The sequence below is a fragment of the Dendrobates tinctorius genome, unplaced genomic scaffold (assembly GCF_039654945.1).
Source record: "Dendrobates tinctorius isolate UK_male_01 unplaced genomic scaffold, ASM3965494v1 ptg000044l, whole genome shotgun sequence".
Classification (NCBI taxonomy): domain Eukaryota; kingdom Metazoa; phylum Chordata; class Amphibia; order Anura; family Dendrobatidae; genus Dendrobates; species Dendrobates tinctorius.
In genome coordinates, this window is record NW_027361712.1 from 23,090,997 (window position 1) to 23,103,976 (window position 12,980).

The following is a 12,980-nucleotide window of genomic DNA, read 5'->3' on the forward strand; positions in this document are numbered from 1 at the left end:
ATTATTATTATTATCTATCGTATCGATCTAGTATCTATTCCATCTCCTATCTACCTATCTATCTTATCTTATCTATCATATCTATCTATCTAGTATCTATTCTATCTCATATCTATCTATCTATCCTGCCTGTCAATCTATACATCTATCTAGTTACTGGGCAGAACTCACAGACTACATAGGTAAGGGTAAAGCCAGACTTTCCAACTCTAACACTCCCCCCCCACCCTTACCTCGTACTTTCTGCCCCTCCACCCTCTCTACTTATTGTAGAGATTTAGCCCAGCTCTGACAGATGTAACACTCTGTGAATAATTTTCCAGCACACCCCCCTCCCCGGTGCCCTCTGCCCTCTCCCTCCCTATCTGTGCCCAGGCTTTTGCTATTGGAGAGTCCATAATGAGATAAGCGTGAGCTCACAGGCCCGCTATTTAACCCCTGCACCCAGGGCACAAGCAACAGATTAGGGGCAGGTAGGAGACACGAGGGTAGTGAGATTGGCACCAGGGGCAGAGCAGGCTTTGCCCAGGAATTGCATGGGGATCTGTGGAAAGGGAGAGGACAGGAGGAGCTGACCAGTGTTGCACACTCAGAGTAAGTTAGACTCCTGTGTTCTCCTGTCTTGTGCACCTTGTACGTGTGGACTTTGTCACTCTGTGTGATTCGCTTTCTGTCACACTATGGTGTGGTACAGGTGTGTTCTGTCTGACTTGTGCTGTCTCTCAATGGCTGACTGTCACATAATACCCTAAACAATTAAAAAATGTCTTGTCTGAGTTAATTGTACTCGTAAAGTCATTTCCCCTCATTCATTAGGGCCGCAGTAAATCTTGGTATAGTCTATAATTGCAAGGCCACACAAAAAGCAATCAATCATCTACTCATCATCAGCGTGTGGATCTTACGGTTAGATATTGATTGCAGCTGATTGTCTAATGGATGATGGGCATTGTTAATCAGTTATCTGATTAGATGCACAGTACATAAAGGCCATATATACCGATTTAGATGGATGTTATCTGTATAGAATGTGATAAGGGATTTGAGTTTAAATGAAGAAGCTCACTTATATAAGTCGTAGTCAATCAGAGTTGTACTTTATAGTCTGGCAGTGTGACGGCCAGCATACTGGGCAGTGCAAGTTATAAGTAGAGTCACAAGGACTGTCCATCATGCACTATTGCACATTCATGCTTATGGTGGTCTTGAGATTTGACCAGATTGAGTGAAAGTTGTTTTTCTTGCCTATAAAATTTAACATTTATTAACTAGTAGTTATGGTTAAGTTACTGATTTGTAATGAACTTCATTTTGATCATTTTGATTTCAGCTGGGGATAATGATACTTTCAGATCTATAATATGCAAATGACGCTTTTTACCATTATGGTGACTGTGATCCTTAGGGTTCCCATGTCAGTTCCTTATTTGCACATATCTGCCCACTCCCCTACTAATTTCTGTGTCCACCTCTTTCGCCATCTGAGTTTTTTTGTTCCCACTTTTTCTTGATTTGACCTCTCCTAGATTGTCCAGAGTTATCTAAGCCATTTTAAGATTACTGAGACTGTGTATCCATCTCATCTATCTTTCCCATACCCTCTTTCTCCTCTTTATCTATGTCTTTCTTCAAATTTTTCTTATCTCGTACCTTAATTGTACACCTCCACTATATTAAGGCCTCCATATACATTGGATTAAAGTCATCTAAACCTACCGATATCGGTAAGATTGAATGATAGAGTAATTTGTATAGTTTTTAAGATTGAAGGTAGGCATAAGTCCATCGAGTTTACCCTATAACCCAATATGTTGATCAAGAGGAAAGCAAAAAAAATCAGTAGGCAGATGTTAATTGCCCCATTTTAAGGGAAAAATTACTTCCCGACTCAGCATGTGGCAAAGAGACTAGTTCCCTGGATCAATGCCTCACCACAGGATCTAGTGCCCAAAACCAGTAATATTCTATTTTTTTAAGAGAGGCATCCAGGCCCTTCTTGTACTTTTGTAGTGAATCGACCATTACAACATGTTCTATAATCTCATTGTTCTTATAGTAAACAATCACTGTCTGTGATTATGATGAAACTTTCTTTCCTCTAGACGTAGAAGATGCCCCCTTGTCCTGTCGCAGGTTTAGGTGTAAAATAATTTTTAGAAAGATATCTTTACTGTCCCCTCACATATTTGTACATTGTTGTTAGATCCCCCAAAGCATTAGTTTTTCCAAATTTAATCACCCCAAGTTTGATAACCTGTTTTGGTATTGTAGTTCACTCATTACTTTTTTTAATAACCTTGGTCGCCCGTCTCTGCAACTGTCTAGTTCTGTAATGTCCTTCTTATACTCTTGATGTTGTCAGGACAGAAAAGCGTCAGGATGTTGAATTTCAACCGATCCTTTTGTTCTCCCTGGGCATAAGCCGCTGCCATAGGAGAGGAAGCGGCTCTCTCTTCGAGAACTCAAGAAGGTCCCTGAGTATGAGGGAATGTAAAAAGTTGGCTGACGATAGTTTAATTTTAAAGAAGCAAGATCTCTTAATTATCAAGATAGAATGACACTCTTTTCTTTACAATCCACATAGGTGGAACATTTTATATATATATATATATATATATATATATATATATATATACAAAGCCTATGCGCTTCAAACGAGCATAATGTTCTCAGGGATTATCTCTGTTTATGTAATGTTCAACCTATGAGGATTTTAAGCAGTTGAAATAAAAATAGTAACAAAGTATTATCCTGATATTTATCCAGACATTTTGCTTGCTTAAAACTGAATTACGAGCAGTCCGTGACCAAAATGAAAAAAAACATTTGAGCTGGGCAAAATTTACTTCTGGTACTTTGTGAGAAAAATGTGATCATATATTGCCACTGTGCTCGTTTAAATAGTTGCTCTATTCCCAAGAAGGGTCCCTGTACCACCCTGCAATTTTTGCTTCATATGTTTTTTTAAAAGGTATTCTTCCTACAGACATTTATGGCATATGCACAGTAGACATATAAGTATGGTAAATGAGGGTATCGCCAACATGTCCAGATCTTGTACACCATGTGCCGTCCAAGGCAGCCAACAGATAAGTCATAAATGTCTGTAGTTCAAAAAACTTTAATAAACTCCATGTAATTTTCTATTGGTGTAGATGTGGCGGAGTAGATTTTCATATCTGACCCGAAAATTGGATTCATTGCATCTCCTATGCAATTAGATAGCTGTCTCTCCCCATTCCCCATACACATCGATGGCTGAGTAATCCATGTTTTTCGTGGGGAGAGGGGAGAAAAACGCTGCCAAACATCGCTAAGTGTCTACACCTGGGAATTGGATTTTTCAATTCAATCTAGCGGCTCTCTATTTTCCCCGGAAACTGTCTGGAAAGAGTCAGTAGTTTGCCATACACATTGGAAGGTTGGTTGGTAAACCATGATCAACTTTATCTCACAACCGTTCCTTCTTACATATCTCCTAGCATACATGTAGATTACTGGAGCAAGACCTCCAGTGTAACATCCCTTCTGGCATCACTGAATGGCTTTCCATCTCCCATCTGGCTTTTACACTGACTTACTCACCACTCCGGGCCATGCTGTGAGTTCTTCCCTCTGCCTGCTCCATTCTGTGAACCTCATGTCCTCTGCCTGCTGTGTGCATACTTACTGGCTGTGTGCTTAGGGCAGTGGCGCCTGCACTATCTGAGTCTTATAGAGACAGTGTGCACATTCCTAATGTGTCCCCAGCCTATTGCCAAGAGGTACCGGGTACTTAAGGCATCTCCACCAATAGGAAGATGCCTGAGCAACAAACTCTCTCTGTCTGCTTTCTGCTACTGAGTTGCCAGGTCCTGTCCTGTTTCTGCCACCCTGGGGGCTGTATTCCCAGGCCTGTATCTGTATTCTTGTGTCTCGTTTCTGCTATCCTGGGGGCTGCATACCCAGGCCCGTAGCTGTATTCTACGTATCTTGCTTTCATCACCCTGGGAGCTGTATACCCAGGCCTGTATCCTTTGTCCTGAACTTGTTCCCGTGTCTGTCCTCGTCTGAACTTCATCCTATACCTGTACCTGTTTGTTTCCTTGTCTGTAGCCTTCCCTACCCTGCCGTTTCTTTCCTGTGGCTCTGCTCCTGCTCCACACCCTGCTGCTCTGCTCTGTTCCCGCTCCGCACTCTGCGGCTCTGCTCTGCTCCTGTTCCACATCCTGCAGCTCTGCTCGTTCCTGTTCTGCATCCTGCGGTTCTGCTCTGCTCCTGTTCAGCACCCTTCGGCTCTGCTCCTGTTCCGCATCCTGCGGCTCTGCACTGCTCCTGCTACGCATCCGGCGCGTCCGGCTCTGCTCCCGTCCCACATCCTGTGCTTCTGCTCTGCTCCCATCCCGCATCCTGCGGTTCTGCTCTGCTCCCATCCCGCATCCTTCGGATTTGTTCTACTTCCATTCCACATCTGTGGCTCTTTGTTCCTCCAGGCTGAACTGGTTCCTACCTGTTCCCTTATCTCACTCATACCTGCCCGTGTTCCTGTGCTTCCCGAATCAGTTCCTGTACTTCCAGTCTGAACTGGTTCCTTTCTGTTCCCTTATCCCACTCGTGCCCATCTGCCTGCCAGAGTGCCAGCCGTGCCCTCCTGCCTGCCAGAGTGCCAGCCGTGCCAGCCTGCCTGCCAGAGTGCCAGCCATGCTCACCTGCCTGCCAGAGTACCAGTCATGCCCATCAGTACTTGCTCGCACCTGTCATTAGTGTTCCTTCACCCTGCGGGATCAGCTGCTATTGCCAGTCACAGCCCTGGAGTGGTACCTGGCAGCTACCTGCCACACAAGTCTGACCTCACCACTAGAGGCTTCAGTGAACACCAAGGTAGTTGCTTAGTCACGCACCTCCAGGGTAGTCTGGTTTGTGGCACAGTGGGGACACAATTGTCGCTTGCGCCATCCAGTCTGTGCGTGACGTCACATCCAGTATGCAAATTGTCTCTTCAGAGAGGAAGAGGACTTGTTCTGTAATGCCACAAATTAGAAGTAGCAATCCTAAAAGTCAATATCAACCCTTTAGTGAGCCTGGCCACATGACTCAATTTGCAGAAACAATGTGGGGTCTGGTCCCTCCCTCCACAGTGCAAAGCAGGAGATCTGACTTGTCTACTTATTGATATTATGGTTTGGCTTTTATCTTAAGTCATGTGGAAAGATTTGTTCAAGGGTCAATACTGACTTTTAGGATTGCTGCTTTGAATATAAGGCACTAGAGTTTTATGGGCCTTTCACACTAAGCGATATCGCTAGCAATATCGCTATAACGTCACCGGTTTTTGTGTTGTAGCAGCGATATTGCTAGCGATATCGCTGTGTCTGATACGTACCTCCGACCGCTCCCCTGCTGGTTATCGCTGATCGCGCGAGAACGTCCTGGGCTGCTTCTCGTCGTCAGCTTCCTGCTGGGCTTCCTGCTGTGACGACGAGCGACGGGTGGACGCGGGCGGGAGGACATCAGGATCGCCTCATCTGACAGGTAAGTAGCGACCCCCGACCCCTGCGAAGTCGCAGGTGAGATCTGCCTGTGTGGCAGCTCACTAGCGACCACTTAGCGATGCACCAGCGATCCTGACCGCGTCATATCGCTGGTCGGGATCGCTGGTACATCGCTAAGTGTGACAGTACCTTTAGTCCTTTGCCTGTCTGAAGAGGTAATTTATATATTTAATTTCCCAAAGAAGCATTGCATAACCTATAAGTATTCTTACACTGGCATGTCAGGCATATCAATCTCCACAAGGAGAAACGTTAGCTCTTAACCTCCATTTTAACATTTTGGCCAAATGAAGCAAATATAGTTCAGATGAAAACAACAATGGCCATTTATACAAATATCTGCTATGTATATGTACAAAATCAACAACATTAAAGAGGTTGTCCACTACTTTATCATTGATGACCTATCCTTAGGATAAGTCATAATGTCTGATTGGTGGGGGTTCGACACCTGACAACCCCGCCTATCAGCCGTTCTCTGTGGTAGCAGTGGTCAGATGTACTCAGTTACCGGGAATTTGTCTACTAATCATGGCTGAGGCCAGATACTACACCTCTTCCGTCTATTGATTTTAATAGAGGCGGAAGTGCAATACCTAGCGGCAGCCACTATCAGTAGACAGGGCAGCTCCGTAACTGAGCGCTGCCGGCATCGGGAACATCTGTTTGGTGAGGATTCTGGGTGTCCCACCTCATCGATCAGGCATTGATGACCTATCCTAAGAATAGTTCATCAATGTTAAACTAGTGGACAACCTCTTTAAGGATATTGTGCATTTTACATGAAATATGATAAATGATCATGTGCTCACTTCTACATAAATATTTTAGGCCTGGAATTTCATTGCCATTATTAGTTGGTGAATTTCTGCCAATCGATTCTTGTAAATGGCTACTTATATAATCCTAAAGTTATCCTTTTCTATTATTGCTGCCAGAGAAATATTCCTGACCACCACATGTATAATCCCCCAAATATCAGATGATTTTTTACAAGCCATGTAGATGTTAGGTGGTCAACAGTATCCCACATGATAAAAGTAAAGGATTAGATCAATGCTAGGACATTCATTATTGTCCTTTCCTTTCCATCTCCTTACTTATAGACCTTTGTTTCCCCAACTCTACCTCTGGGAAGAACAATATTCTGTGCCACATAAGATGAGCGTAGGAACTGTCAGACAGTATCACTCAAATCTGAACAGTAAATCCGGGATAAGACGCAGCTCAGAGATGGAATTATCCGCACGTTATGGGACAAATGAGGTCTTGAGATATATATCCTACTGTGATCAGTGGATAACCTCAGGCTCTTGGGAGAATATAAAGGCTGTAAATAGAGATTGGTATAGTACAATTGTTTATGAATTGGGATGAATGTATTAATGTGTGAAGGGCACACTCTTTCTACAAACTTAAATGGAACGTTAAAACAGATTGACTAATGAATTCATGCAGTCTTTATGAATGTTCTCAATATATACAGCTAAGACATTCAGAGGATATTCTCCAGCTATATTAATAATAGTCATGGTGCATTGCAGTTACGATACTACAATTCACCTGAAGTTGTTTCTTTTTTTAGTGGTCGTCTCAACTGGACAAGAGATGAGTTCCCCAAATAGGACCCCCACTCTGTGAGACACTACAATGAGCTCCAGCATAGAGTATCTTCTGCTCTTGTGGACTTGGCATGACCATGTATTTTATGGTTGAATATTTGTTTCAGTAGACACCATGTAATCCAACAGTTCCTGAGTAGTGGCTGCTGCAAGGAAAATGTAAGCCCACCTGAAGTCTCCCCACAACTGATTGCTGGTGGTTTAAAAGAGTTGCCTGGCCTTAAACTACAAGTCTGCAGTCACTCTATTTGACTGGAGACTTGTGAATCCTTACAGAGTGCTGGCGCATGACGGCAAGAATGTGATATGCATACATGGGGCCACGTGCTGACTAGACGTGGATGGCTTGCACTGAGCAAGGCAGGACATTTCTAGTCAGAATGTGGCCCAAAGTATGCAAATTGCATACTTGTACTTGTGGTCACATAATCTCCCACCGTAGAATCATCACCATACAGATTCATAAGTCTGCAGTCAGATAGAATGACTCTTTAAGGATATTGTCTCCAATAAGATGGCACCGCCGGCACCTGCACAATAGCAGCTATCGGTGATCCAATAGATGCTACTGCGCAGGTGCCGGCTGCGCCATCTTTTTCTCTAGCAAGTTGGCGCCACCTGCGCAGTAGCATCTATTGGATCGTACAAGACGGATTTCTTCAACTAAGGTCTCATTTTAATCAGTATAACGGCACCGACCTGTCAGTGTCTGTAAGTTACTTAGCACAATTCTGCTGACAGGTTCCCTTTAAGCAACATGATTCAGAGCCCCTTAGATAAAAAAAAGTTCACTAACAACCACGTTATGATATAAAAAGGAGAAGAGATTTTATATATTATATACATACATATACTGTACACATATGGAGAGGAGTCATTATAGCATAACCAGCAATAAAATATTCAGCAATTTGTGCTAGAACTTCACAGCCCGGCTAGCCTTTCCTCCATTCATTTACTCACACATACATGTCAATGAGCCTTGCGTGTCCATGACCCTGTCACTGGTTCATTGATCCTATTGCTAACTGTTCCACTCCAACCTCAAAGACATGGTACAAATAAATTGCAAGCAAACCAACTGATTATTTCTGCAGTTGTCTGTCAGGATGGTGGCCATGGACATAAAGGCTTACATTTCACACTGTAGGCTTTTCACTGGTCAATAACTTGTTGAACTTTCTGGGTTTTATGTGCTTGAAAAAATAATTGTCCATTGTGGTTGCAGGAAAAAAATCACTGAAGTCATCCAATGATAATGTGACTATAAAAATAAATATTGGTGTTATGATCTTTAAAAGGAACCGGTCACCTCAGAAAATGCTATATACCTATAGATAGGGGGTTAATCTCCAGGTAACGCAGGTAAATACCATGACAATGCTGCTGGGCTGCCTTCTGAAATTATGAATACTTGGAGAAAATGCAGGTATTTCCTCCTGGTAGCTGCCAGATTTCAGTCATAAGGCCATGCACAGTCACCAAACGCATCACCGCTCACTATATTGTGAGCAGCGGTTGTAAGCATGCTCCACCACTTTGATTGATAACTGGCTCTGAAGCACACCAGGATATCAGAGCGGTATCATTACATCTCACAGACTGAGAAACCTGCTCTAAGCTATGGTGGGGGGCGTGTTCTTCCATCCCCTGAGTGTTGCTTCCTGCTTATGATTGGTCGGCATTATACAGGGAGAAGAAGTACACCCCTGCAGTGAAATCTCTGATAACACCCACTTTTTGGCTTAAAAAGTTAACTCATTAGGTGCCAAATACTTTGATTGATAATACCTCCATAACGGAGAGGTGAATTAAAATAAAAAGTTTTTTTCCACTCTGCAGCCACTATTATGTTCTGGATCCAGTTTAACATGAACAAGTTGGTGAAAGGTCCTCTTTAATGAATTTGGTGCATCTTTCAAATGACATGTGCCAACACCAGTAGATTTCTAGTGTAATATATGTCACTCTTAGGGTAAGCTCACACAGGACTTTTTTGCAGCTTTTTTTCTGCTGCAAAACCTGATCTTATTGGCAGGAAAGAAGCTGCGGCAAAAACGCAGGTATAAGTGCGTTTTTTTATGCGTTTTTGGTGCGGTTTTTTTTTTGGTGTGTTTTATTTGTCTTTGTCCATGGTAATGTCCATGACTTTTCTGCAGCAAAAACAATGCAAATAATGACACCTGCATTTTTGGTGCGTTTTGCAGCGTTTTTTCAACACCCATTCAAGTCAATGGGTGAAAAACACTGAAGAAACGCAGCAAAAACGCTAAAAGTAGTGACGTGCTCTATGTCCAAAAAACGCAGCAAAGCACAAAATCCTGATCACACAAAAACCCAATGTGTGTGTGTGGGAGGAACGGCCCCCGTCGAGTGCCTGGGCCGGAACCATGGGAGCCGTCATCTGGGTTCCGGGGGAAACTGTCCCCGGGGGACAGGATTCAGGGACGGACCACTGTGACAGACAGATGGGCTGGGGGAGGGACCAATATAAAGAAGGTGGGGAATTCCTGGGGCGATGAGTCGGCAGACCGACACAGAGAGAGCAGGAGACAGTGGAAGCTGCTGCAAGGGAGAGCGACTCACCAGTGCCAGGGAGGACGCTCACCGAGCACTCCAGAGGGACGGTACCGAGGAGACTATCTAGGACTTGCTGCCCCGCTCCAGCCCGCGGCCACTGCGGCCCCAGCCCAACCCGCGGCCGCTGCCGCTTCCCCTCAGCCCGCGGCTGCGGCCTGCTCGCGGTCACCCGCGGCCGCTGCTGTCCCGCCTGAGCCCGCATTGGCGGCCTGTTCCCCGCCGCCGGCAGCTGCCCTGTCCTCACGAGTGGCCGCGGCAAGTACAGCACCGCCGACGGCCATCACTGTCCCACTCCGGTTCACGGCAGGGGCCGGGCCTCTGCTGACCGCGGACTCCCGTTGCAGCCGTTAGCTGCGCAGGTGGCCTGTCACCCGCCACCATCCATCGCTGCCGCTTGCCCCAAGCCAGGGAGGACCCTGCCGGAGCCTGTGGGGCTCCAGTGTCATCAGTGCGCCAGAGCACGCGAAGACTTCGCCATCGTCTCAGCAACTGGGCCCAGCAACTACTACGCCGAAAGACCACCAACCCGAACGGCGAGGGACATCTGAACGGCTAAGTTGACTTTATGATTAAGGACCCATAGTCGGCCATACCGCGGCCCTATAGTGACCGGCTTTTGCCGGAAGTAGTCGTGTTCTATAGTTTGTGTTTATTTGTATTGAGCCCCTGCGAGGGCAACCCGTGTTCCCCCTTTTTGCCGGTCAGGCCGAGCCTGAGGAAAGTCACCTCTAGGCCCATAAACGTTATTACAAAAACACCAAACCATCTCGCGACTCGTCACTGCATTCTGCGCACCTGCTAGTACCACACTAGGCGTAGTCGGCAGGATGCAGTCTCCGAGCGCGGACAACGAGGGCCCCGGCCCAGCATTTCTTTGGGGGCCATGCTAAGCAATCTACCCAGGTTCTCCGGCAGCAATACTATGCTGTGGAACTGGACGGAGTGAATGCGTGGGTTATTCAGGATGCATCCGCTTACCCCTGACCTAGAGGCAGAAGTGGCCCTGATGGCGTTGGACGGGGAAGCCCGGGATACTGTAATGTTGAGGCCCCGGGGGCAGCGCAACACCTTCGTCCGGGTGTTACAGATCTTAGAAGAGGCCTATGGGGACCCGACCGATGTGGGGGAACTGAGAACCCAGATGTTTAGACGCATGCAGAAAGAGGGGGAAACAGTGACCCAGTATATGAATGTTTTGCAGGAACTGTTTTTAGCCATTGAAAGGAAGGACGGAGTCGGCGTGGGGACCGTGGATGTAACATTACGTGACCTATAAGTGACTGGGTTACGAGACACCCTGACAAGACAGGCTTTGCGAGAGCGGGTGCGAGTGGACCCACGTCTGACCTTTTCAGAGATAGGGAAGGACGCACGGGTTCGGGAGCAGGAGCAAGAGGTGTCGGTTCCCGTGGGGATGGCTCGGAGTATCGACGCAACCATACACGCCATGAGTGAACCCCACTGGGTACGAGAGGTGAAGCAAGAGATGCAGAATATTAAGGGTGAACTGGCCGAAGCCAAAAAAGCGGCCACAAGGAGTCGGCCAGGGCCGGGTGAAGGAAGCATGAACCATCGTAGCCCCCACCCAAGTCGGTCCCCACGACCATTTGCCTGTTGCGATAGTGGAAAATTGGGATGCTCCGCCAGAGAGTGCCCACTAGGGTGACCGCAAAAAATCGTTGTCGGAATTTTGTCCGTCTGGACCCCACAAAACGATTCCCCTTTCCAGATATTGAGATAGCCAAAATTTGAGCTCGATCAAACGACGCTAACCCGTGCCGCTCGTCGCTCAAAGTTTGAAAAAATCCAAATTGAGGTATTTTAAGATTTAGGTATTTTGCATAGTCTGTTAGACTATAAAGAATGTGACAACAACATTAGAGAAATAGCCCTGACCAAATTTTCGAACCATTTGTGGTATTTGAATGCAGAGTTGGTGGGATTATCGTTTTTTGATCCCACCATTACAGACAATGAAAAGTTGTTAATGGCTAATAAATTGCTCAGTAGCACAGATGAACCATCAGAGCACGCTAGGGTTGTAAATCCAAAAGTTAGGAAAGAAAAATTAAAAGAGGTAGGAAGTAACCGACTTTAACGACCTTCTGACAAAAGATGAAGAACAAAAGCAATATGTCCTGCAAGTTGTAAGCAAATGCCGAGCATTATATTCTGACGTTTCAAAAACTACTTTAACAAAAGCTCTAGAATAGATTAGATAACTATGTAAAATTATCAACTCATGTAGGTTAGCGTGCTCTGATGGTTCATCTGTACTACTGAGCAATTTATTAGCCATTAACAACTTTTCATTGTCTGTAATGCTGGGATCAAAAAACGATAATCCCACCAACTCTGCATTCAAATACCACAAATGGTTCGAAAATTTCTGGAAAGGGGAATCGTTTTGTGGGGTCCAGACGAACAAGATTCTGACATTTTTTCCCCCCCATATGAGATCCGGTCACCCTAGTGCCCACGTTCCAGGGGGAACCTGCCCCGCTGGCCAAGAGGAGCAGAGGACCCTGAGCCGGGGTGACGCCACCTGGAGCTGGAGATCATCACACGGGGTAGAGGAAGTCACGAGGAAGTCACGAAGACCAGGTCGCGCGGTGCCCAGTGGTATGGGCAGAGATCGAAGGCCGTGCCGTGCGATGCCTAGTAGATATGGGATCGCAAGTTACGACCATGCCAGAGACTTATTTTTGGCAATATTTTCCCGAAGCAGTGAGACCGCAGTGGGGGACAGTGATAAAGTTGGTAGCCGCCAACCAGCTACCAGTTCCTGTCGTCGGAGTAGCCTAGATGCAGATTTTAATAAGCGGCAAATCACTCGGCAGCCTGGGAGTGGTCCTGACCCAGGGAGACACAAACAGCAAACATCCGGTTATTCTGGGTATGAACATACTATGCGAGTTCGGCCACCTCCTCCTCAATGAACCCACACAAGAGATTCTGAGCCACTGGGGTTCTCGCACGGCCCAGGGGCAGGTCTTCCAGCGGTTGGTACGGGAGGCGCGAGTGCTCCAGGAGTGTCAGGAGGGTGAGGCGCTGGGCAAGGTCATCGCTCTGCTGATCTGCGCTCCGATACCACTGGAGGGCGTGGAGGTGCAGGTGGAACCATGTTACGCAGAGTGTCTGCACCCTGGCATCCTGGTGGCCCGCTCCCTGGCCACAGTGTGGGAGGGGACTGTTTTGGTACGTTGTGCCAACCTGGAAGATCAGGATATCGCTCTGAAGCCCCGGG

General features: G+C 46.3%; 1 protein-coding gene across 1 annotated transcript in view; it reads left to right on the forward strand.

Moving 5' to 3' along the window:
- Nucleotides 1–441: 441 nt before the first annotated feature.
- Nucleotides 442–12,980, forward strand: part of NRL (neural retina leucine zipper) — a 46,544-nt gene continuing 34,005 nt past the window's right edge. Inside the window, exon 1 of the mRNA XM_073575464.1 lies at nucleotides 442–594. The gene's annotated coding sequence lies outside the window, so the exon portion shown is untranslated. The remainder of the gene's footprint in view (nucleotides 595–12,980) is intronic.